A 27540-nucleotide genomic window follows, 5' to 3' on the forward strand; every position below is an offset into this window, starting at 1 on the left:
AAAATGATTGCAATTTCCCTAGGACCCAGCAGCCTCACCAGCCTTTGGGGAGCTTGTTAGAAATGCAAATTCCTGAACGCAACTCCAGACCCACTGATTCAGAACCTTGATTGGTGGATTTTAACAAGTCCTCCAGGTTGTTCTTACCTACACTGAAGTGAGTAAGCTGCTAATTTAGAGGACTTTTTATACTAAACTTAATTATAGCTAACTGGTGCCTAATCTAAACTTTAGGCTTCTCACGTTTGGGACCGAGCCTTGGGTGCAACATGGATAGTGTTGTGTTGATCTTGAACACTGCTGGATGGTTTAAATGTTCCTTCATAAAATAGCATTTTAATTTTGTGCCCATAGGAGAAGCTTAGTTTAACAGCTTTTAAATTCCTAACTAAAATACGCTTGCTTCTTTCATTATATGCTTTAAAATGTGTTTTTTCTATATAGTAACAATCTCAATTATAACTTACATAATTACTAGGACATAGTTTTTTTTTTAAACCCCTTCAGTGAATTTCATTAGAGATAATTAATGGCATTTATGATATTGGCAACATGTAAGCCCACACCATTTCGGCGCTAAGGGAGGGCATAACTTTAATTTGTAAATAAGTCTAGGCAGTGCGCATTTTTTTGCATTTTGTTTTTCACTTCTTTTGATGTGACTTTAAAAAAACATCCAAAGTTCCCATTTTATCATCTTTCTTTTCCCTCATATACTGGTTATGTTAATATACTTGAGCAGATGACAATAAAAGTCAGGATTTGGCTTTCTAGTTATCTTTTCTCAGTCTCCATAAATATTGCCATAAAAAGGAGAGCTCAAATTGCGGTTAAGGTTTAATCTTGCACTGCTATAGAATGCCTTTTTGCTTATTGGAAAAATCTTTAAATGTTAATATTTAAACCTTATCTATCTGCCTACCTACCTACCTACCTACCTACCTACGTACCTACCTGATTATCTATATCAGTCAGTTACAGTTAGGGGAACTCATACAGATTATTTCACTCTGGAGAACAGCATTAGTGTTGTTCAAATTTCGTTTCAAATTGGGAACAAATGTGTTTACCTGGGGAAGATAAGTAGTATTAGTTGGGTTCTTGGTTTGAGTCACACTACTACCTAAGCAAACATGTAAATCTTCAAACATTATGGTTAATAATCTTTCACCTTCCTAACTTGGTCTTTTTCAAACTTTTTTCTTGGACTGTCAAAATTCTGCTTTCCAGAAGCCTTTTCTAATTCTTCTGAAGTGACTCCTTCCTGTACTGTGTCATACTGCACAGTGTGTGTGTCTTTCTCTCACCATAAGTCCACTCTGGGCTCTGTTCAGATGTCACCTCACTAGAGAGGCCTCCCTGACCACCCCATATAGGATAGTGTCTCCTTCCTTTGTCAGTGGCTGTCATCTTTCCCTGATTTATTTTTCTCCAAAGCACTTATCAACACCTGAACTATGTACTCCATGCAAGCAAGGACTTTGTTGCTGTTGTTGGATTGTTTTAAACAATCTATACGCAAGAACCAAGGAATTATGTAGCGTTAATCTTCTTTCTCCCTCTTCTGAAGTGTAAGTTCCATTAGAGCTGGGACTCTTGCCGATTTTATTTCTTGCGATGCCTCCAGAGCGTAGTACGGTGCCAAGCAATGGTAACCAACCAACAATAGTTGGTGGATGGATAAATATGTAAGTGGACAGTAGCAGAAACAGCGGGTTTTGCGGGTTAGTGCATTTGTGTTACTCATTTGCTACTTACTAGTCTTCATATTAAAGCCATATCAGAACTCCTATGTTAGCTGTCTTCATATTGCCCTTTAGGTGTTTATTTAAATTTTTTTTAAAGGACTGGAGTTTCTACTAAATGTTAAATTCTGAAAAATTGTTTGTTTTCAGTTTCTAGTATGTTTCATTTGAATTTCTAATACATTTTAAAGCATCAGTAAACTGTGACTTAATTATACAGGTATCATAAAGATTTGGTTGTGACAGTAGTCTGATGAGTATAACTGCCCACTTCCTGGACCATAATTGTCCAGGAAGTACCAGTAGTGGTACTTTAAGTAAACAAGTCTAAAAAAGTAAACCTCAGTGGAGAGCTGTCATGATAGGCTGGTCCAAATGCAGCAAACCACTTATGGATGCTAACTTTTTTACAGGAAGAAATGTGATTAAGATATGTTAAATGGAAATCTATACAAAACCAGTGAAATTGTTAAAATATTCAAATATGCCATATTGTAACAAGAAAACACTGCAATGCACTGAAATCAGCAGTAGAACAGCTGTGTTTTAAAGGACAGTACTTTGAATGTCACTTGACAATTTGCTTTCAATTAGAAGTAATTTACAGGAAGATGCCCACAAGCTAATCTTTACAGGATAATTAAGTTCCATTTTCTTTACTTTTAATTAAAAAGCAGAAAAGATTTAGCTGATCCATAAAAAATGTTCTGTTTAAACATTCATCAGACTTCACACTCTTTTTTTGTTATTTGTTGTAGCAGATGTTATCAAAAGTGCAGTCTGCTCTGTTTTAAACCCTGAGTATTTGGAAAATGAAACATGAGTTGCAGTAGGCATGTACTGGTGAGGTATGATCATTTAACATCTGTATGTTCAAAGAGGATAAAACAAATACTGCTGTTCCATTCCTTAATTGTGTTCCGTCTGATGCATTTAATTGTACAACAGAACCACATACATTAAAATGAGAAGCAGTGCAACTTTTGAATTTTAAGCATTATACTTAAAAAAACCTTTAAGTGTTTTAAAGTGTCTGTAGATTCAAATGTAACATGTTATTTTATTGTGATTTTAATGGTATAAAACGACACTGTATTTTAACATGAGAGTTTACTCATTGAAAAGATGGGAGATTTAAGGTGACATTCTAAAGTCATTTAAAACTTTATTTCTTGTATTAACATAGTTTTCAGCATCATTGCTGTTTTCATGCGACAAAATAAACTATGTTGATGTTTGGAGCTTTGGTTCTATAAATCACTATTGGTCAGTGACATATATATGCACATATGTATGTGTATATATATATTATTTTTTAACTGATGAGAACTGAATAGTTGGATTTGTCATGCTTACTCTTGTATCATACTATATCTCGTATCATATGATGCTAAGGAGTTTTGCACTGAAAATTCTCCAGTCAAGGATTCTTTAATCCAGTATTTTGGTATTTGTTTTCCTATTCTTTTTTTTGGCTGTTTAACCGATCTGTTCATGTCGGTAATACTTTTGTCTTTTTTGAATCTAGAAGATTTCTGTAACTTGAAAAAAATTTGGGACACTATAGATCAGTATACATAAAATTTTTATAGTAATAATTTCATTCACTATGACTTTTGTCAAACAAGCTTGATTTTCAATTTTCTGGTCAGTGAGTACCTAAAATTTAAAGATGCTATTAAAGTTACCTATTTTTACTTACTTTTACTTTCTCATTTTATTTCTCTCTGTTTGAAGGAAAACTAGAAATAGCAAGAGAGCTTGCTTACAAGCCCATTTATTTATTTGCTTTTGCCATTTAGATTTATATATATAGGAAATATGCCCAAAGTCACTCTGACCAATACAGTTTAGGAGACTGCAAAATAAAATAAAGAAATGCAATTTATTTCAGCATATGTTATAAATTTCAGGTAGGAGCTTAATTATAATAATCACAATGCATTCATTTGAATGGAGTATGTGTTTGAACATGTAAATGTCATCAGGTTCTGTAATGAACTGGCAAAAATGTGTGCTTCTCTTATTGAAAGGATAACACTGGGAAAAGATTAAGTATGCCCTGTCTCCTTCCCTCTCTCTTTTCTTTTTGGTAACCAACACCTGGTTTGATTACATCTTTTTGAACTATAAAAGCTATACTATAAGCTCCTTACATGGAAGTTTTTAGGAAAGGGAACTGTGACAAACTGTGCTTAAACTTTCCACTTTCAGAAGGATTCCACCTTTTTTTTTGTCATCCCGTAATTCAGACTTTCCTTAGTAAAGAATGAAGCAGTTTTGTTATTGTTCGAGAGAGAGCAGTGATTTCCCTTTGGTGCTTGGTTTTCAAGTTTATGACTGCTTTAGAAGAACAGGACAGAGTCTTATGTATTCATGGTGCTCTGAGGAGTTATCAGCTGACCTTAGGTGTGTTTGCCTTGTTCATTGCACCTAAGGCATTGGCTTGTACAAGATTGGTCCTCATTAAATATTTATTAAATGACTGAGTGGTCAACAGTAAAATTTAGACACAGCTCCATTGTATTCCTTGTACACTTTTAGTGGATTCCTTCTCATTCCTTACTTTTTCTTTTTTGTAAGATCAAAAAGATCTGTGATCTAAGAATGTATAAGCGATTACGTTGCTTTTCACCTCCTCCAGGCCTGCACTTCTTATAAAGGTAGGTGCTGTGAATATAGAAACTATACATATAAACCAACATATCAGAGAAATATATATACACACACACACACACACACACACATACACAGATACATATGTATATATACATGCACACGCACGCATGGAAATACCTTCCTAATTTCAGATAAAAAAGATGGATTTTTTTTCTTGTCCAAATTTAGTTATTTTCCTTGGCAGTTGTTATAGCTTTTGATCCCTCCCACAAACACACAGTTGATTACTGTAATGCTTTTAGCTCTCATTACTTTACCCAAGACGTTTATATTTCTTGCCTGCATTTTCTAGAAATGGGTCTTGACTTTGCCTCTATGTCTCCTTGTTACCACTTCACCCTTCTCCACACTCAAGTCTACCAGCTTGATCTTCCAAAAAGAATTTTCAACATGTTGTAATTGCTTAAAATCTTCTATGGCTCCCTATTACCTACTTCATTAAGTACAACTTCTTCTGCCTTGGTTTTAGGACTTTACATAATTTGTATTACTTTCCCTTTCTCAAATTATTTCTCCTATTCTCCAGCTCATACAGAGCCTCTGCTTTAGTGAGGCAGTAGGGCTCCTCCTACACCCCTCCCCCAACACACACATTCACTTCAAGTCCCTGCTTCTTGAGAAAGATCTAAATCTTTCTCATTGAAAAGGTGCATCCTCCAAGAAGCTTTCCAGTATTCTTCTAATCCATACTAATTACTCCTTTTTATATTTCTATTGCAATAATAGTGTCAGGCATTTTAAAACTTGTTTTCTATATTATATATATAAATATATGTATATTTATTTATGTTAGCTTTGTCTCCCTATGAAGAGTGCAAGCATTTTAAGGACAGAAAAAGAAATAGTTCTTAGGTCTCTTTTGCTTTTTTGTAAACCTTAAGTTTCATAGCATGGTGGTAAGCAGGTGGCAAGCATTTATTTCATGTTTTGTTTGACTTTTAAAACCAGATTATACATTAGAAATTCATAACTAGCTATATAAACATATTGGGGGAAATATTGAATAATATTTTCTCATATATTTTGAACAAGCTTTTTATCAAAGGCTTGGAAATTAGGTTTTATATTTGTTTCTAGAAAGATATTTTGCCACTTTGGAAAAAATATATTCTTTAAGAAAATAATTACCACTAGCCCGAAGATAGGCATAAGTCATCAGGTTTTGAGAACTATCATTTTAGTTCTCAATAACTCATTTTGGAGCTAGTACGTTAGTGAAAGGAAGGACGTGTAAGTCATCTATCTCCTTAACCATAGAGTGGCGGTGCCACCCTGCCACTGCCTCTTACTGGGTTCATCAGTACCTTTACGTATTTGTAATTACCCTTCCATAAATAGTTTGCAACTTGACCATACCATTTTGCCACTCTATTAGAATGAGGCACAAGGTCTGAGTTAAAAGCAAAATCCTTAATGAATTTAACAAAATTAAGCAAAGAGCTTTAGGTTATAGGAGCAGAGTTAATGGATTCAGCTGTTCTTTACTCTCACTTCAGCCAACAAATTCTGCGTTCATTTTCCAGATGTGAACCTCATTCAGTTAAAATGGAGTAAAATTAATTTTGTGAAACTGTTATATCACCCATGGAGATAATTGGCAATAACCTAGTGTGTCACAAAACTCGAGCTAGAAAACCAGCATTTATGGGGTTGGTTTTAGTAACTATGTTGGGAAAGGTTTTCAAGATTCATGTTTAATGCATATTTCTCAACTTTTGCTAGGGTTCTTTCATGTGACTTAGCTATGACCAGAATTGGATTGTGATGGGGTCCTAGAATGCAGAGGGGACCAATCCCAGAATCAGAGACAGTGCATGACAGTTTCTCAAAATGTGGTTGGGGGCTTCCCTGGTGGCGCAGTGGTTGAGAATCTGCCTGCTAATGCAGGGGACACGGGTTCGAGCCCTGGTCTGGGAAGATCCCTCATGCCGCGGAGCAACTGGGCCCGTGAGCCACAACTACTGAGCCTGCGTGTCTGGAGCCTGTGCTCCGCAGCAATAGAGGCCGCGATAGTGAGAGGCCCGCGCACCGCGATGAAGAGTGGCCCTCGCTTGCCACAACTAGAGAAAGCCCTCGCACAGAAACGAAGACCCAATACAGCCAAAAATAAATAAATTAATAAATTAAAAAAAAAATGTGGTTGGTCCATGGACAAGAGCCATCAGCAAATACCCAGAAGATGCTTAACAAAACAAATTTGTGGGCTCCACCCCAGACGACCAACACAGAATCTCTGTGGATGGAGCCCAGGAATCTGCAGAGTAACGAGCTCTCCAGTTGAACCTTATATTGATACTTGCTCACGTGTAAGAGTTAATGGTCTGTGGAACCCCAGAGGTCAGCTCATGCGTTATCAGACAAACCCATCCTCCATATTTCAATTGAACAATCTATATCTAGTGATTTTTCATCTCTTATTCATCAACATAAAATGCAGACAATTTGAATCAAGTTTTTTTTCTAATATTGGTCATTTCACAATTTTCATCTGTATTCTGAAAGGTATTCTGAACTGATTCATCTGAACTGATTAAAATGTAAACTACAGAGCTAGATCACTGTGATAAGCTGTGGAAATTTCACAGTCTTTTCTAAGAACAAATGTGTGTTTTGTTTATCTTTGTGTCCTTCCAGCCTAGCGGAGAATGAAAGCAACTGAAAACGACCTTATTCTGGCCCAATTTTGCCACTTAGGTTTGTTTCATTTTGGCATATGGCCTTGTTCTTTCAACATACAGGAAGCTATCTGCAGAATGAGTCAGATTTCAGATTCTTTGAACAACTTGATCAGATGGATATTTTCCTGAAGGACAGAGGTTGTTGATCTCCATTACAATTAGTTAACTGTTTTTACCTATTTAGATGTTAAACAAATGACATGGAGTTCTATATTAGTCATAATGCAGGACTTTTAAAGTGACTTGAACGTTTCTTGAAGTCTTTGTTGTCACAGTGTGCATCATATTGATCTGTCTAGCAATATCACATAAATAATTAATGTCATTTAAAAATATAGATTACATCAAATTGTACACTTACATAAACCCTTCTTGAAAAATGAACTTTCATAGTAGTGCTTTATAGAAATTACATGTTTATAATAGATTCTGTATGTGTGGATGTGTATGTGTTTATGATATTCTTAGAAATCCTACAATATGTTGTAGAGGGTGTGAAGATCATTTTTGGCATTGTCAATTTAGTATAACTTAGATATGAGACACAATTACAACTTGCAAGGCATTGAGAAGTAAAATCATACTGGACATGAGCTGTTAAGTATTTATTTAGGTAGAGGTAGAATTTACCCTGCCAGAAATTTTTCTCTTTCTCCTTAAGTTGTATAATATTATGAGGTGACCATAATTATACTGGATCTGGGCTGACTGATCCTGATACTGGTGCTGTCTGTATTTTACATCTAACTGATTGTATTGAATTTGTGTTTTGTCTGCTACATACTGAAAAGTTATAATGCCCTGGAGGGTTATTACTATTAGTGATGCTGAGATGCTGTGAGGATAGTAGGCTCTCCTCTTCATTTAGAAGGACTAAGATTTTAGCATGCTTCCTTTTTTGCTACATTTTGTTTATTATATTCATCTATTTTAATTTTATTGACACTATTTAAATACCTATCCATACCTTCATCCTCTTGGAGGATGAAGAAGGCATACTTTCCTCAAGATGGCATTCCCCATGAGTGACTAAATGGCAGTGTACCCAAATATGGAAGTAGCAGTCTTAACTAACCCGTTTGTAAATTTGGCATCTTTGTGCCATTTAGTTTAAATTTGATAAATTTTATTGCTTGATTCCCAGAATTTTGCTGCAGAGTTCCCTGGGTTGGTAGTGGGGAGGGTAACCCCTAGATGGGAAGTCACAAATAAAAGTTTTGTTTTACTTTGTTTTCTTCTGGTTTAACTGTTGATTTTATTATCTAATGATATTTCCCAAGGCACCCAGTTCCTTTTTTTTTTTTTTTAAATTTTATTTTTTGGCCACGCGGCATGTGTGATCTTAGTTCCCTGACCAGGGATCAAACCCATGCCCCCTGCATTGGAAGCACAGAGTCTTAGCCACCGGACCACCAGGGAAGTCCCAAGGCAGCCCGTTCTGTTTAGAGCTTCGGAGGGTGTTGAGACAACCTATCACAGGAGAAAGTACTCTTGGCCAATTTCTTTTTTCTTTGCTTGTTTACTTTGTCAGGGGATTTATGAAAGTGCTCCAGGATGAATGTGTATCTCCAATCACATTTATATGGTTCTTTGAAAATCAGGCTTCTTGAATATTTCATGTTTACTAAAATACTTCTTAGTATGTCTTTTAGGGTTTTAGGTTCTTGATGAAATTTTAAATTATGTTGTGTTTATTTCATCTGTGACACTAGTGGTGTCTCAAGTATTTTTTTTCTTTATCTCTTTGGCTTACTAACTATATAGAAAACATTTTAATTTGCCTGGTATGGGTGGCCATACAATCAAATGTGCATTTTAAAAGATCATTTGATACAGTGGCTCTAAGGTGGAAGCATTGCCAAATTATATGGTATAAAAATATTTGTGTAACATGTCTTCTTTGAACTTTACTTTTATTTTTTCAATGAAGGAAGGAATGAAGAAAATGGATATTTATTGGGTGCTCTTTCTGTACCGAGTATTATGCTATATGCTTTAATTCAGATTATCTCAGATTGTCCTTATAATGACACTTCAAGTTAAGCTCTGAGAAATTAAGAACATGTGTGAGATTCAAACCCAGCACTGCCTAACTCCCAAAGCAACAGTGTTTCTACCACAACATGTGGCCTCTTGCATGAGGCCATGGGCTAACATTTTGTGGAAGGTGCAATAATCAATGACATCTAGTTCCTGCTTCTGAGACACTAACAAAGGGGTGGGAGAGACAGATAGCTTTAGTAAAAACAAGACGTGGAATCCTAAGGAGCTGTGTGGGCCGTGCGCTCTGAGTGTGTAGGAAGGAAGAAGACCCATTGTCTAAGGTCAATTTTTCCCTCCTCTAATTTTCTCAAAATTGTTTTAAATAACGGACAAATAGGTATTGCTCGGTGTGTGGTTTACAGCTTATCTTGTCCGCTTGCATTTTTCTTGAAAACTGAGTTAAAATATTTTCTTTTTCAGAAAAAAGAAAAAAAGAGGAGGATACATAGTGGGCAAGAGATAGGCATAGTCAGCACCAATTCTATACACTGGTTTTAGCTTCAATCCAGAATTCTGACTCTAGATGGAGATTTTTATTTGTATGCCGTTTTTTTCAAAATTTGGGGATACTTAAAATGCATTTTTTCCCTATATATGTATATATGAGCTTATATATGGAGCTCATATATGAGCTCCATTTTACTAAGACAATCTTTATGGTATTAGTAGTATACAAGCAGTATTCCCCATATTTAAGACTCATTTGGAGCTTACTAGAGGGTTGAATAGATGGTTGCTAGATAAAGGCATCCATAAAATAATAATTGAGTGTATTTATAAAAAAATAGCTTTTCATTTTGGTTTGTAACATATACTTGTAAATTTTTATAATGTTATGACATATTGTCTAGATTGGTTGATTGGGGGAGGGGAAAACAAATGTAATTCAGACAAGCAATGATTACTAGGTCAAGAAATAGGGCAATTAAAAATGATTCATGGCAAGTAGGAGTGAGGCATTTATATTCTGAAAATTAATTATGGGACTTTATTTAAATTATAATCAGGAAGAAAAGTTCAGGGAAAAGGGAGGTTCAGGGAAATTTTATATGTACTCGTCTTGAGCACAAATTAGTAAAGATCTTAGATTCAACTAATGTGTCAGAGTCCATTAAAGAGATTGGAAAACCCTACTTCATTGTGACCAAACTGCCTGAAGTTTTAACCTCCAAACTTATATGTAATTGTGATATATATAATTGTAATATAGAGATTGTGTCTGTTTTGATAAATCTACGTATATATCCAGGATGCGAGATATAAAAGAGGTGGATGCTTGATTTTACAGGGCTGACAAAGATGTGTTCTGTTGGCCAAAACAAATGGGAGAGCTCTTATAAAATCCTCAAATCTCTAAATTATAAAAAAGAAATTCTTCTATGACATTTAGACAGCAACTATCTCCAGCTGGGCAATCCGCTTAATGTATGCATAGTACATCCTTAGAAGCTAGCTTTTAACTCTAAAGCTCCGAAGTTTCACAGCCGTGGTCTTTGGCCTTCTATGGCTCTGATCATTACTGTCCTTCTGAACTCCCATTTCGTTTTTCCCTTTTTATTCTTTGGCTCACTCTTCTTTCCCCTCACTCCCCCACTAAACTTTTCAGGCCTGGGCCCTCCTATCTCAACTTGCTCTCAGCTTTCCAAACATATTTAGGACTCACCCAGATGAGCCCAGCCAAGTTCATGAGTGCTGGTATAAGGAAGGCCTTGGCCTGTCCCTTCCGATTTGTTAGGTATCAGGGCATTTGGCATGTTTTCAATGTGAGCTTTGGTAAACTCATGGGACAAAGCTAATATATGAGAATTTTATTTTATTTATTTATTTATTTATTGGCTGCGTTGGGTCTTTGTTGTGGTGCGCAGGCTTCTCATCGTGGTGGCTTCTCTTGTTGCAGAGCACGGGCTCTAGGCACGCGGGCTTCAGTAGTTGCAGCACAAGGGCTCAGTAGTTGTGGCTCACGGGCTTAGTTGTTCCACGGCATGTGGGATCTTCCCGGACCAGGGATCAAACCCATGTCCCCTGCATTGGCAGGTGGATTCTTAACCACTGAGCCACCAGGGAGGTCCCAAATATATGATAATTTTAGATTCAGTGATAGATAAGTAGGATATCATTGACCTTGCAATTTGCAAGTCTATTCTTCTCATGGCTAATATTAAAAATCTCATTTGAATTTTGGAATGACAGTATAAAAGCAGAGTTTCAGATCTGAGGACTAGAAATCCTAGACTTAAATTGCTCAGAACATGTTTGCTAGGACCAGTTAAAACTCCTTCCAGTAGATGATGAACCTCTCTTAGGGTAGCACCTGTATAAGAAATGGAGCAAATTCCACGATCAGATATTTAATTTCAATGTTTAAAGTTGATGACGTCTGTAGAAGTGACCAGTATAGGTAATGGAATTTGGGGTTAAAAAGGATTCTCTTTGCCATAAAAAGCATTTTCAGCTATTCATCCAGTATGATCAACAAGCAGCAGTTAGCTTCAGGTTTTTTGTTTATTTAACAAAATGTAGTGGTGGAGGTCTCCAAATCAAACCATACTGGTTAAAAGAGGATAAAAATGATTTCTCTTTTAGTCTGTTCAGAATGGCCTCCTGAGGAGAAAGACTGATGAACTCAGCATGAAACACCTGACTCAGCTGCATGGGTTCCGGCCTCTCGGTGTATAGCAAGTTGGAGACTCCTCAGTTTCATTTGGGAACTTGTAAATGTAGGCACTTTTCCAGGGAACAACTTAATTTCATTCCTCCCTCCATTTAGTTTTCCATGCTGTTCAGAATCTTCAGAGTTTTTTTGGTAAAGATTGATGATTTCTAATACCCCAGTGATCAGTTCAGCTTCTGTTAAAGCTCTGGTGTAAGACTGGCCCCGTCTTTATATATTTGTTGTTTAGTTAACTCACTCCCGCCGATGGATTAGTGGTTAAAACCGAGTGTCTTGTTTGATACTGGAATGTCTCAAAACAGATGATCATGGTAACTCTGCAGAATGACGTAATGACTTGTGAAAACACTGAATTGACGTCAGTTGCCTTTTAATTGTGTGTGGAAGTTATGGCACATTACATAATTCAGTCCGCAGGCATGCTCTGCAATACTGAATTCCCCCTCAGACTCTGCATCCCTAATTGAGGGTAGTTTTCTTGTTAGGCAGTGAGAGATCTAGGAGTAAAGATTTCTAGATACTTACTAGACTCACTGGAGAGGCATCTTTTAACATAAGCATTTGTTTAGTTCCCACAAATGGTGTTAATTCTTTATTAAAGAGATATTAAATCTCTACATGGAAAATAAGTTGGATAGATGTATCATAATGAGGATATTTTTATATTAAATTTCTGTAAGTTAGGAAAGTTGGATAAACATACAATAAGAATTTTTTAAGTAGATGAGAGATAATTGCTGTGGTACTTATAATTAATGCTATCTAAATTAATCTAAGGCCTTGTGATTTTTACCTGCTGGTCATATACTCTTATCACTTTGAGCCTGATTAGAGTAACGTAGGTGTCATAGGAATTGAAAAGTTCAACTGAAATATTCATGCTTGACTCTGGTAAGTACTGGATATTTATACAAAGCAAACGGGAAGAGCACTGTTTTTTTCTTTATTTTATTCCTGAGTTTTTTCATTATGAAACTGCATACTCCATTAAGAATATGGCAACTCTCTTCCTCCCCAATTCCTTTTCTCTCAACTTCCATTATTAAAATGACTGTATTTTGCCCTATCTAGAAGAATGTGGAATGTATAACTCCTCTTTCCCTTGTTCTAGTTTTTACTACTACTGTTGATAAATTTCAAGATGGGAAAGAGAAGAGTAGGTTTGGCTGAAATTACAACTAGTGGGGGCAAGGCTTGATTTGAGCTCTGGTGAAGAAAGAAAACATTTCTGTAGAAAGGAAGTGCACTGGGGGAACGTGGGTCACAGCTTTGGATTCCGGAAGAAGAATTGGCAACAGGTAACTCTCATTGCCCACAATTCTGGGAATGGGCTTCCTTTAGCCTTAGCTGGATGGGCCCTCTCCATCAATAGAGATGAAGAACTTAGAATACACATGACGGATGAACATATCATGTCTAATTTCAGTGTGTCTAATTCAAGTATCATTAGTAGGTCAGTCAAGAGGATATCAGTGACTGAACTGGAGATCCCAGGGGCCCTCAAAGTGAAGAGAGTGATCACCACAGTGAAAGGAAGCTGAATACAAGTGTCTGGTGCACCGCTGGATGGGCATAGCCCATCAGAGTGTCTGGTGTATAATAGCTGCTCGACAAAAATATATCTCAGCATTGTCTTGGACTGGTCACTTCTGTTATCTCTGTTTAGCCTGAGACAATGTGTAGCTTTGACCTAGGAACTTTTTGAGGTTCATGTCTGAGTCCCAGTGGTTCTGTTTCATTTGATTTACAAAGTACTTTTCAACATTAACTTTGTAATGAAGGAGCTTTATTCCCAGAAGATGTTTTAGCCAGGGGTATACATGTCATGATTTATGACTGGAGCAAATAATGAAATATATAAAACCACACATGATGGGGCCCATTAAGTTATTTCTAGATAACTTTGCTCCTAAGTTAAACTGGCTATGTTTTTCCATGTCTATGCCTGATAAGCAGATTTATCTCAACATCAGGTTTTCACAAGATTAATAATCCCTCTTTGTAAAGAGGATCTGTTTTAAAAATTGAAGACAATTATCCTGACATGAATTATATAAACATGTGCTAAATAATATTATGCTTTCATATATTTAAAACATAACTGATATTCTAAGTATACTTTTGATTGAGTATCTTACAGAAATGGGAGGTTGTACTCAGTAAGAAAACAAGTGGTGGTCTAAAAAGATTCTTTTTCTTTAGCTTGAGTAATATTATGGTCTCAGAGCTTTAACCTGAATTATTAGCACATACAAATCCATCTTCTTAATTAAACGGGGTCTTTGGCTATTGAACACCAGCGTATGGACAGAGTTAGTTACTAGATGTTATTATGAGGCTGGCCTGGCCACATAATCCATTAGAGGTAGGATTCAGTTATATTGGTAGCAGCAAAGTGATTTTTATGGTTGTAAGAATCTTTCTTTGTTCTGTCAGTATCAATTCTTTCAGTCCTAATAAAAAGCTAAAAAGAAGGTCAAGTTTATGATCTATGCTTTGGATGGATAATTTGTAACATTTCTATCCAATAAGCCAAGGGTTTCATTTTTCTTTCTGAAAGGACCTGTGCTATATAGTTTGTCTAAACTACCTCAGTATGTGGCTATGAGGAGAGTGAGAGTGATGTGACAGGATTATGGTAGAAAACTTCACTGAAAGGCATGAACAGACATTAATAAATACTCATTTAGCATAGTATGTATATGGGCATTTATGATTGTAATAGTGAATATTTGCTTTCGGAGTTTTATTCAATTATGTTGAAAATTTTGGAGAAATATTTTAGAGTAATATGTTAAAGTGTCTGGTAACAGTGAGAGGAAATCTAGGTAGTGATTCAAAGTCTTGGTCCACTGTTCAGATGAAGCACCAGTAAACTACTGAAAAACTACTCACTGAAATGAGAGTGCAAAGCAAATTAAGTGCAAAACTGGCATAGCATAATGGGGGGAGTAAAAGAACTTGTTTCATAATGTTAAACAACATAAGAGGATAACAAGGGAGAGTGCATGTCAATTTCATGACACATACTACTTAATAAATGAAATGCTCGTTTTTCTTTCTAGTGGATAGACATTTTTATAGGGGAGTAAATATCAGTTAAGAATATGGATGGATTGTCTATAATAATTCTTTTATTTCCAAATTGTGACTTGATGAATTTCCATCTTGGAAGAGGTCAAGCAGTGTTTAATCATCCTTCAGCGATATTATAAAGGGAAAAGCATTGAATGGGAGGTTGGGCTACATGACCCTTTTGCATCATTTTTTAGATATTATGTTCCGAGTGCGGGGACTCCATCTTAGTGATTTGTGTTATACTGTATACAACACAGCTCTGTGGAAACCTGAGAAAGGAAGGAGCTATTCCAGCAGGAGGGTCTTCAGCAGACTCTGATTGGTGGAATTAATAACACTAAACCAAGAGCAAGTTCACCACATTCACTCTTTTGATCATAACACTTATTGAGGGTTGGCTCTGTGCCAGGCACGTTGCAAGTTTTTTATGTGAATTGTTTTAACCTATAGAGTATGATCTCCATTTTACAGATGAGAAAACTAAGGCAGAGAAAGGTAAAGTGATTTACTCAAGGTCGCAAAGCTGGTGGAAGTACAGATCTGGGATTTGAGCCCAAGTTGTCTAACACTAAAGCTGGAGCTCTTCATTACATTTCATTACATGTATTGCACTATGTGTACACACAAGAGCAGTTGTCTTGATGCATCTTTATGCTGGATTTTTGAGGATGCCCTAACTCTGTACTTGTGGGCCTTTAATGTATCGGGTACTACTGACGCTGTGATGCTAAATTAGACGTGTGTTTTGTAGGTCTTGAATCCCGGGAATTCAAGATATTACGTAGAGATTCCTGAAACTCCAGAAACGTTACACATCTATTTAATACCATTGCTTCTGTGTGTGTGTGTGTGTGTGTGTGTGTGTGTGTGTGTGTGTGTGCGTCTGTGTGCGAGTCCATGTCCACAAACGATAATGTTGCTAAGATATATGTGGAGCTAGTCAACTAAGACTTATAGCAAGGAAAAGGAGATAGGAAATCAAGTAGTGTTCTCTCTGTCATGTATGTCCAAAAGAGATGAATTTTTTAGGGATTGGTACATTCTGATAATGGACATCTAGATGGCTAAATGATATACACCCACATACTTAGCTTTCCTGGGTTGTAATGTGCTTTTCCAGTAGTAATGAAGGATGGAGATAATTATACAGCTCACATCCAAGATCTGAAAGGGATTTTAAGGAGAGTTTGTAAATCTTACAGGAAGGCAACCAGATCAAAAGTTATGTGGATAAGTACGGGTTACAGAAGTCATCTAAGAGCATAGATTCTTCAGAGAAATCCAAGGGTCATGAAGGAAAAGAGACCAAGATTTAGACTCCTCAGATAGTTATACAAATTCAAATTCAGGAAATCTGTAAATGAGCAGGAGTGTTAAATTATTGGGTTATGGCTAGAGGTATGAAACTAACATATAGATTATTTGCATACATTGTGAGAGAAAGAAAGGTGATGCTGTCTTACATAAGAGTGGAATATGATAGCTGGATTAGATTGTTAACTGGAGAAAAAAAGTGCTATAAAGGATACTATTAGGATAATTGGCAAATTTTTGAATATAGACTGTACATTACATAGTTGTGTCTATCAACATTAATTATCCCTAATTAGTGAGATGTCCGATCACTACATCCGAATGTCCTTGTTTTTAGATCATACATACTGAATACTTAGGATAAAGGGCCGTAATGCTTACAACTTACCTTCACATGTTTCAACAAAATGATAATAGTGATATTATTAATACCTAGAAAGAGACATAAAGCAAATGTGGCAAAATGTTAGCAATTTGTAATTCTAGGTGAAAGATAGATACGTGTTTACTCTGGTAATATTGTAACTTTTGAAGATTTAAAATATACCAAATAAAAAGTAGAAAAATAGATGGTTCTGACTGATAAGTATAATAACAGTGGTGGTAGTAGTAGTAGGAGTAGCAATAAACGTGTATTGAGCTTTCTAGGTAGATAAAAGTATGACATGCAAAAGTACCCAAAGGTCAGAATAACTGTGATGGATACACTAGAATAGAATGTTCACTATAGTGTTCTAAGATTAATTAAATATGTCTGTATTCGTATATGCCTAATAGTGGCAGAAGGCTTTTCTCAAACATTTTCTTGAAGGATAGTGAACTTTGCAAATTACCAAACATATTCCTGAGCTATGTTAGAGATAATATTGTGGGGTAGAAAGAAGGGAAATTAAGTAGGAAAGGAAAGCTCTTCTAAATTGTATCCATTAGGAGTGTGACATATTAAGAATTATAACTGGAAGGAAGGAAAGGTTGATGATGATCAGAGTAGAGTGTAATTTAAAACATTTTGTAAATAAAGAAGAGAATGTAGAGAAAATGGGAGAAAAATGTTCTAGGTAACCTATTTCTAGGTTCTAGGAATAATATTCAAAATCCATAGATCATCTGCCACTTCATGTGCATAAAGCCACTGCATGCTCTGACCAACGTGGTTTTAGATCTCATATTCCTTACCTTTAAGCCTTTGGGAAGCAAGAAGTCCATTACTATTCTTGTTGGCCAGAACTACTCTTATTGGCAGATTGCCTTGGTCTTCTTTGCTCACTATATGCTTCTTGTGGGTCTTTTTCTTACTTGCTCAAGATGAAAGCAAAAGACCTTCAAAGAGGGCTTCCCTGGTGGCGCAGTGGTTGAGAGTCCGCCTGCCGATGCAGGAGACGCGGGTTCGTGCCCCGGTCCGGGAGGATCCTGCATGCCTGGGAGTGGCTGGGTCCGTGAGCCATGGTCGCTGAGCCTGTGCGTCCGGAGCCTGTGCTCCGTAGCGGGAGAGGCTGCAACAGTGAGAGGCCCGCATACCGGAAAAAAAAAAAAAAAAAAAAGATCTTCAAAGGGTCAAAAGAACCCATATTTCCATTTTTACTTCCTCAATTAAGCCAGTCATTCATTCATGTGAATATTCATTTATATTTTCACAAGATTCTTTCTCATCAAGAACCCCTGGAAATCATTTTGAGGTTTTATTTTGCTGACCTTGTAGTCTAAGCCCATTTATTATTACCTTTCTTCAGTTTTATTTTCCTTTCTCTCTGTTCCTAAACCTCCATTTAAATACCAAGACATTTTTCCCCTTCAATCTCATGACATCTCTTAAAGGGATCTGACAAAGAGTAGTCTGGATTTCCTAGGGCAGTGGCTTTCTGCCGGTGCCGTATTTGTTATTACATGCTAGTTAGGCAGAGAAAAAGAAATCTCAAATGGATGAATACAGTGATTTAAGAATATAAATAAAGAGTGCTAAGAGACAGAAGGTAGGTTATTTGACAAAAAAATTGCCTAGGAGTTAGTACCTAATTCTGTGCTCAAGTCAGAGAAAAGCCAACAACTACAACAAAACAAAACAAATGAGATAAAGAAAGAATAAAGAAAAATGAAAACTATATATGTTTTTTCTTTTGAATACATTAAAACCACGAAAATGATAAAGGAGAACATTGTCCCTTTATAAGATGGGAAAGGAAAGCTCCTAACTGATGACATACAAAAGGCAGAGACTTTTAATAAGCATTTTCTTTCCCTCTGTCTTCATACAAAAAGGTCATCTTTGATTGAATCATTCAAATAGCCAACACCTGGGCTGGGAGGGCTTAAAGTCATAATAAAAGAAGGAATGAACTAGAGATTATGTAAAAAAAATAAAAGGTCATTCAAATGCTGGGGTTGGCAAACTTTAATATATAACAGGGGTATTCTTTTCCTTTATTGGGGCTTTCAGTTCGTATGATACATATAATCTCTTTCAGTTAAATAACAAACAGCTATTAAACAACAAATAGTTTTATATGTGCAGAGCCTAGGAAATCAGACATGGAATATGACATGGCCCCAACTCTCAAGAAATCCACACACAATAATCTAGTCTTGGTGAGACTTTCTAATAGAGAAAATGGTATAATGTGATTTATTTATAAAATTATTCATGAAAGATGCACTTCTTGCTAAATAAAGTCTTCATGAGTTAAGATGCATATCAATGGGTTTTAAGCAGCCTTGGGACATTTTATCAAGTTACTTAAGTATAAGTTTTAAACTGGGATTTTTTTTTTTTAATGAACGAGTAAGATGATGATGTCATGGGGAGGCAAAAAAGGTTTGGTCAAGTGGACAGGCACAGTCCAGGAAGTAGTGGCATGAAGTGGGAAACCACCCAGAGTGGTGACTAGTTAATGACTGAACCAGAGTCCAAAATGCCCACCTGGATTTGCCAATATTATTCCTTTTAGAGTAGTTCAAGTTTATGGGACTAAAGTCAACATCTTATTTGCTTTAGAACTTCTTTCTTAGGTAGAATGAGGGCTCTGTCCCTAGTCTACTATCCAGGGACTTTGTGCCAGAACCCAGGCTATGAATCTTTTGTGATTTTGTTCCTGGTGTATGTAGCGCAATTTGATTTTAAGTATTCAGATAAAGTGTCCCATGATATCTTTGTTAGTATTTTGTAGCAATGAATTTTGAGATACCATAATATTTTGTTATTATTATTTGATATTTTTCCAAAGGACCTAAAATTCTTGCATTTTTCTCCATTCCATGGCAATCTGGATAGGAAAACTTGACCTACATCTGAATTTTAGGATTTATCACACTTCAGAAAGGAAAAGAATTTGCTAGAGAGAAATCTAACAGGGGCCTCATTAATGGAGAAAGCCTGAGTAATACTGACTAGTTCTGTAGGGTGAGTTGGTAAGAGAAGAGAAGAGAGTCAAGAGGAGTAAAGAGTAGCCTGGGGGTTTCCCTGGTGGCGCAGTGGTTGAGAGTCTGCCTGCCCATGCAGGGGACACGGGTTCATGCCCCGGTCCAGGAAGATCCCACATGCCGCGGAGCAGCTGGGCCCATGAGACATGGCCGCTGGGCCTGCGCGTCCGGACCCTGTGCTCCACAACGGGAGAGGCCACAGCAGTGAGAGACCCACGTACCACAAAAAAAAAAAAAAAAAAAAAAAGAGTAGCCTGGAGCCTCCTACCTGCAGGAAGGAGATTCATAAGCGAAGGGAAAGATAGAAAAAGGGAGGGGAATGGCAGAGGGAGGTGGGGGCTACTGTAGGTACAGCCTCTGGTCTTTTACCAGTGCAGAGGCAAAGAAGGAAGAAGCCAAAGAGAGAATCACACTTCTCCATGTGACCTTCGAATAACCAGTGATTCTACCCATTGGTAAATATAGCAGAATCAGTGTCCTGAAATAGAGCCAAGCAGATTTGTTCAGTAAATATAGCAGAATCAGTGTCCTGAAATATAGCCAAGCAGATTTGTTCAGTAGTAAAGATTGAAGTTTGTAAAGGGACAAATAAAGCCTTGATATGCTGATTAGATATTATAAGCTTAAGTATTTTTTATTATAGCACTTACTAGTCTCTTTAATGTGAACAAAATTAGAAACCGGAAGAAAGTTGGCCCATAATCATAGGCCCAGATAACTTTTGAGGGTCAACTATTCTATTCTTTTCTGGAGTCTGCTCCATCTTGTCCAAGACTTTGCTCCTGTAGTTTTTCTGTTCTTTCCTCTATAACATTTTTCTATAGATAAAAATTTATTCCAATATGAATAAAAATAAGTTTTATCACCATCTATCACAAAATCTTTCCTTGACTCCGTATACCACTCCACTTCTCTATAGCCTGTTTACAGCAAAATGTCTTGAAATTGTCTGTAGTCTTGTTTCCATTCTTGCATCTCCTTTTTGCTACTCGACTTCATCCCACTTAGGATCCCTTTCCCCAGCATTTAACTCCCTGCTGTTAAAATTACCAGTGACTTCCATGAAATCCAATCTAATCTTCACATCTTTTTATTTATTTATTTATTTAGTTAGTTAGTTATGGCTGCATCAGGTCTTAGTTGTAGCACGCGGGATATTTCGTTGCGGCGTGCGGGCTCCTCTCTAGTTGTGGCGTGTGGGCTCAGTAGTTGCCACAAATGGTTTTAGTTGCCCCGCAGCACGTGGGATCTTAGTTCCCCGACCAGGGGTCGAACCTGCATCCCCTGCATTGGAAGGTGGATTCTTAACCGCTGGACCACCAGGGAAGTCCCTTCACATCTTCGTTTAACTCTTAGCATCATTCAACAACATGGACTACTCCCTCTGCCTTGAAGCACTTTCTGCCCTTGACTTTGGGAACACCATACTCTTCTGGTTTTCTTAAGAACCTATGTGATTTGGCTGTTTCTTCTTACTTCCTTGATTAATTTCTCCTCTGTTCAATATCTAAGCATTGGGCTTCTCAAAGACTCTCTCCTGTACCATCTTCTCTTGGAAGGCTATGCTCTCTCTCCAGGCGATGACCTTTTAGTCCTATAGCGTTAAATATCATTTTTATATGAAAGTTTCTTAAGCCTTTATTTCCAGATCTGACTTCTTCCTGGAAACTCACTCATATTTCCAACTCCCTACTTAAAAGCTTCTCATGGATATCTAATCAATATCTCAGATTTAATGTGTCCTAAGAGCAGCTCTTTATCATTTGCCACCAAAATCTGTACCTACCCGATTGTTCCATCTTAATTGATTTCACCAGCACACTCATTGGTTTAAGTAATAAAGCTAGGAGTTAGCATTTATTGTTTCTCTTCCCACATCTTCTTATATCCAGTCCACTAATCCATAATAAGTTCTGCAAACCGTGCCTCTAAAATACTTTCTGAGTATATCCATTTCTCTCCACCTTAGTCCAAGTCATCATCCTCTCTTGCCTAGATTATTGGTGCCTAACAGGATCTCTCTGAATTTCACTTTTACTTCCTTAAAAATCCATTCTATGTATAGCAGCTAGAGTAATCTTTTAAAACATAATTCATGTCATATCACTCAACCTGTTTAAAATTTGCCAATTGCTTCCCATTGCAATTAGAATAAAATCTACACACTTGGCTGTGGGTTTTGAAGGCCTCATCCTGAACCACTCTCTCCTCATTTCTGCATCCAGCAGTGCTGCTATTTCTCCAGCATGCCACATTCATGCCCATGGTAGGGCTATGCTCTCTGCCTTGAACACTCTTCCCCTCAGGTCATTGTATGGTTGTTCCTTCTTGTCGTTTAGGTCCCAACTGAAATGTCACCCCTTCAAAGAGGGCTTCCCTGATTTCCCAGATCAATAAACACCCTGTCACATTTGCCCATTGCCCAATTTTGGTTATCTTCCTAACACTTATAACATTATTGTTTATCAGTATAATTTCATTTGTTTGTTTATGTAGTTTATTCATTTGTTGCTTGGTTTATTTTCTCTGCTCAATTTCACCTCCTACTAGAGTATAAACCAAAGGAAAGAAGGGACTTTGTCAGTCCTAAAAGAGTCCTAAAAACAGTACCTGATACATAATAGGTACGCTAGAGACATCTGTTGAATAGAAAAATGAATGAATGGATGAATAGATATATAGATAACTTTGAAATCAGTTCTTAGGTACACTGTAGACTGTGCATGCCCCCCACCCCTATCCCATCTTAACCACAGTGTGAGCTCCTTGAAGTTTGAACACCTTGAAGAGTGTTTAATGTCTGTTTGTTTCCCATGGACTAGCGCATAAAAGGTGTGCTGACCACATTTGCAATAGTGGGAAACCAGGGAAAGATAACTGCTAGGATGGATGTAAAAAAAAGAAAATTAGGGGCTTCCCTGGTGGTGCAGTGGTTGAGAGTCCGCCTGCCGATGCAGGGGACACGGGTTCGTGCCCCGGTCCGGGAAGATCTCACATGCCGCGGAGCAGCTGGGCCAGTGAGCCATGGCCACTGAGCCTGCGCGTCCAGAGCCTGTGCTCCGCAACGGGAGAGGCCACAACAGTGAGAGGCCCGCGTACCGAAAAAAAAAAAGAAAATTAGGATTCAAAATTATTATGACAATGCATATTATATGTTAATATACTTTTAAATTTAAAGTATTGCTCAGTCTGGGATATTAGATGGAATAGCTTTGCATTTAGAGTTGAAAGTTGAGCTGCACAAGCCTAGGTCAATGAGAACTTAATAGTAATGAATGTGAAGGAGAACTGGGTGAACTGAGAATTAGGGAGGCATGGGTTCCCAAGGAACAAAGCAAATGTCCCTAATTTCTATCTGTAATCCTACACTTTCATGCATAGTTAAGATATGTCCTTTTTTGTGAGAATTGCCATGATATTTCCAGCCTGGAGCCATCTCTCTCCAGTCTGAACTCCCAGAAGATTTTGCCCCTATCTCTAATGATAACTAGTATCTACTGTGTTATTTTAGTGTTTGTGTACATGGCCAAATCTCTTCTCCTAGAATGCAAACTCCTTAAGACGAGGCGCTGTGTTTTAATTGCTCTGTTTCGAGTAATTTCTTACAAATAGTTGGAGGACACGGACACTCAGTAAATATTTACCTGAAAGTAAATGAAGTAGCAGACAATGCATGAGTATGTACATTTTAAAAATCAAACGACAAGAGCATCATCAATATAGAAACAAAAACTGTTGGTGAGGTTTTATTTAGTATTGGTGTTTCTAGGTTTGGGGAGGATGGTAGCCCATTATCGAGGCTTCTATAAATACTGATGAATGAAATAAAAAGGAGGAAAAGATATTTCTGAAATGTGGTACTCTTCCAATTGGTCTAAAACTAGGGAATTTTAAGACATTTTATTTAAGAGGTTTAATTTTATCATATCCAGATAGATAGATAGAAAGGAAGAAAGAAAGATAGATATTAACATCTTTGACATATTAGGGCAAGTATATTATTTCCTTATGAAAATAATAGTCTGGACTACTTTACGTTTTTTTAAATCAAATGTAAACAGTTAAAATTTCAAATAATTTCGTTTGTACTAATTTTTTTATAACTTGCTAGTTTCCACATTTGGCCGGATTTTAGTTAGGGGTGTAATTTAATAATAGCTGCTTATTATTCCAATGTGATTTATAAAACTTAATTTTTTAACCATTTTAAAAAATTGACATATAGTTAATTTACAATGCTGTGTTAGTTTCAGATGTACAGCAAAGTGATTCAGTTAATTCAGTTATATGTATATAATAACTATCTAATATAGTTATAGGTTATACAAGATATTGACTTTTTCATTATAGGTTATTACAAGATATTGACTGTAGTTCCCTGTGCTATACAGTATGTCCTTGCCGTTTATCTGTTTTATACATAGTAGTGTGTCTGTGTTAATCCCAAACTCTTAATTTATCTCTTCAGTCCCCCTGCCCCTGGCTATCGTCTTTGGTAACCATAAGTTTGTTTTCTATGTCAGTGAGTCTGTTTCTGTTTTGTAAGTAATTTCATTTGTATCATTTTTGAGATTCCACATATAAGTGATATCATATGATATTTGTCTTTGTCTGACTTACTTCACTTAGTATGATAATCTCTAGGTCCATCCATGTTGCTGCAAATGGCATTATTTCATTCTTTTTTATGGCTGAGTAATATTCCAGTTATATATATATATATATATATATATATATATATATATATGTATATATATATGTTCGTCTTCTTTATCCATTCATCTCTTGGACATTTAGGTTGCATCCATGTCTTGGCTATTGTGAATAGTGCTGTTGTGAACATTGGGGTGCATGTATCTTTTCAAGTCAGAGTTTTCTCTGGATATATGCTTAGGAGTATGATTACAGGATCATATGGTGACTCTGTTTTTAGTTTTTCAAGGAACCTCTATACTGTTCTCCATAGTTACTGCACCAATTTACATTCCCATGAACAGTGTAGGAAGGTTCCTTTTCTCCACACCCTCTCCAGCATTTATTATTTGTAGACTTTTTAATGATGACCATTCTGACTAGTGTGAGGTGATACCTCATTGTAGTTTTGAGTTGCATTTCTCTAATAACTAGTGATATTGAACATCTTTTCATGTGCCTGTTGGCCGTCTGTATTTCTTATTTGGAGATATGTCTATTTAGGTCTTCTGCCTATTTTTTGATTGGGTTGTTTGCTTGGTTGGCTTTTTTTGATATTAAGCTGTATGAGCTGTTTGTATATTTTGGAAATTAATCTCTTGTGGGTCAAATCATTTGCAAATATTTTCTACAGCTTTTGTTGTGTAAAAGCTTTTATTTTTAATTGCATCCCATGTGTTTATTTTCATTTTTATTTCCATTGCTCTAGGAGACAGATCCAAAAAGATATTGCTGTGATTTTTGTCAAAGAGTGTTCTATGTTTTCCTCTAGGAGTTTTATAGTATCCAGTCTTACATTTAGGTGTTTAATCTATTTTGAGTTTATTTGTGTATATGGTGTTAGAGAATGTTTTAATTTCATTCTTTTACATATAGCTGTCCAGCTTTCCCAACACCACTTGCCGAAGAGACTGTCTTTTCTCCATTGTATATATTTGCCTCCTTTGTCATAGATTAATTGACCATAAGGTCCTGGGTTTATTTCTGGGCTTTTTATCCTGTTGCATTGATTTATATATCTGTTTCTGTGCCAGTACCATATTGTTTTGATTACTGTAGCTTTGTAGTATAGTCTGAGGTCAGGGAACATGATTCCTCCAACCCTGTTCTTTCTCTAGACTGCTTTGGCTATCCACGAGTCTTTTGTGTTTCCATAAAAATTTAACATTCTTTTGTTTTAGTTCTGTGAAAAATGCCATTGATGATTTTATAAGGATTGCATTGAATCTGTAGATTGCTTTGGGTAGCATAGTCATTTTAGCAATATTGATTCTTTCAATCCAAGAACACGGTATATCTTTCCATCTGTTTGTGTTGTCTTCAGTTTCTTTCATCAGCGTCTTATAGTTTTCGGCATACAGGTCTTTTGCCTCCTTTAGGTAAGTTTATTCCTAGGTATTTTATTCTTTTTGATGCAATGGTAAATGGAATTGTTTCTTTAATTTCTCTTTCTGACGTTTTATTGTTAGTGTATAAAAATGCAACAGATTTCATTATATCAATTTTGTATCCAGCACCTTTACCACATTCGTTGATGTATAGTATCATGTCATCTTCAGACAGTGACAATTTTATTTCTTCTTTTACAATTTGGATTCCTTTTATTTATTTTTCTTCTTTGATTGCTGTGGCATGAAAAAATTTTTTGTCTACATATCAGCATACGTACATCAAATTATAAAATAAATCAAATTCCCACTGTCAGCATAAAAAAGAAAACACTTCTTCATTATTGAGAATGCAGTTAAAATCTCTGCACACTTGAGTTTGTGTGTGATGCTTGTAGACTTTAAAAAAAATATTTAAGGCTTTCCAGTAAACCAGCAACTAGTGGCCAAAATTTAATTAAAAATTTACATTGACTATAGTAAGGACCAAAACTGGCCATAAACACATGTAGGCTATAATTAATTTTCTCTTTTGACTATTTGATACAATGATGTAATTGTATTTCACTGTGTAACATGGAGGATGAAAAAATAAAACTATAACTGTATCATAGGGCATCATACTCACTGAGGACTGGGACTTGATCTTAGTCATTATTGTATTCCTAATGCCTAGCAGTGCCTGCACATACAGTAAACACTCATTACAAAGTGTTTTGTTGTATAGGAATTCAGATATAATGTGCTTGTGGAATAGCTTTCATCCTCCACCTAGTCCCCATTCTCAGCTCGTTGGCTTTGTAACAATCAGATTGAATCTTTGGTACTCCACTTACAAATTTTGGTAGAGATTTTTTATAGTTGAGAACCATTGATTATTTGTTGAAGGAAGAAGTGAGTTAGTTGAAAAAGTTATTGAATATTTGCTATGTTTCTAACACATAGAGTGATGCTAAAAGTATATAAGACCTAGCTTCTTATAGCCTACACTATAAGTAAAATAGAATTGAGTTCCTGTGTGTAAATATATTGTGGAAATGATGACCCTTTCCACTTTATTATGCTCATTCTTGCTATATCAAGAAGGAGAAAAGCAGTCACTTATATCAGGGAGCAGGCACGGCATGCACAGATAGGCCCTCATGCTCTCCTGTTGAGCATAACATTTTACAGACCATCAGCATTAGGCAAGGACCTTCTGTGATCATGATGGATTAGACAAAAAGAAGACCACTCTAGTCTTATACCTGAACTCAGGCAAAGAAAGACATGAACATTTTGAAGATCAGAGAATGACTAAATATTCTTTTAACCAATCACAGCTTTAATCTCACTCTGTTCTTACCTTCTAGATAAGAATTTTAAAGATGCCCAATCATGGAATGACTCCTGCTTCCTGATAACATCCAATCTAGAGCAAAGCCCTACTTTTTTTTGACTTTCCCCTGGATTATCTAATGTGGGTCCAAATCCTATAAGGTGTTTCTAGCACACACTTGCTGAGACATCCTGCAGTTCCTGCACGGCAGTGTGTCAATAAACCCAATAAACCCACGTTTGTTCAATGACAGGTATATTACAGATGGTCCTTGACTGAGATCATCTGACAGCATTAAGAGCCTGAAGACTTGCGAGTGTGTTAAAATTTAAGTGTTGTGTTTGTGTTTGCTTTTTACATATATGTCAATGTTCTTCTCAGAGAAAGTCTCTGGAAGGCAGTAAAAGTTTGAGTTAGAGAAAACTATAGCTTCAAATATATGCATAATTGTAGTGTGTACGATCAGCCACTATTACTGCCTCATGGCGTATCTCCATAGACTGTTTCTGAAATACTAAGC

The 27540-nt window shown here is 36.5% G+C and overlaps 1 protein-coding gene across 1 annotated transcript in view; it reads left to right on the plus strand.

Moving 5' to 3' along the window:
• ZFPM2 (zinc finger protein, FOG family member 2) overlaps window positions 1-27540 on the plus strand; it is a 466557-nt gene that overhangs the window by 33507 nt on the left and 405510 nt on the right. The gene's annotated exons all lie outside the window — the stretch shown is intronic.

The sequence above is a fragment of the Phocoena sinus genome, chromosome 17 (assembly GCF_008692025.1).
Source record: "Phocoena sinus isolate mPhoSin1 chromosome 17, mPhoSin1.pri, whole genome shotgun sequence".
NCBI lineage: Eukaryota > Metazoa > Chordata > Mammalia > Artiodactyla > Phocoenidae > Phocoena > Phocoena sinus.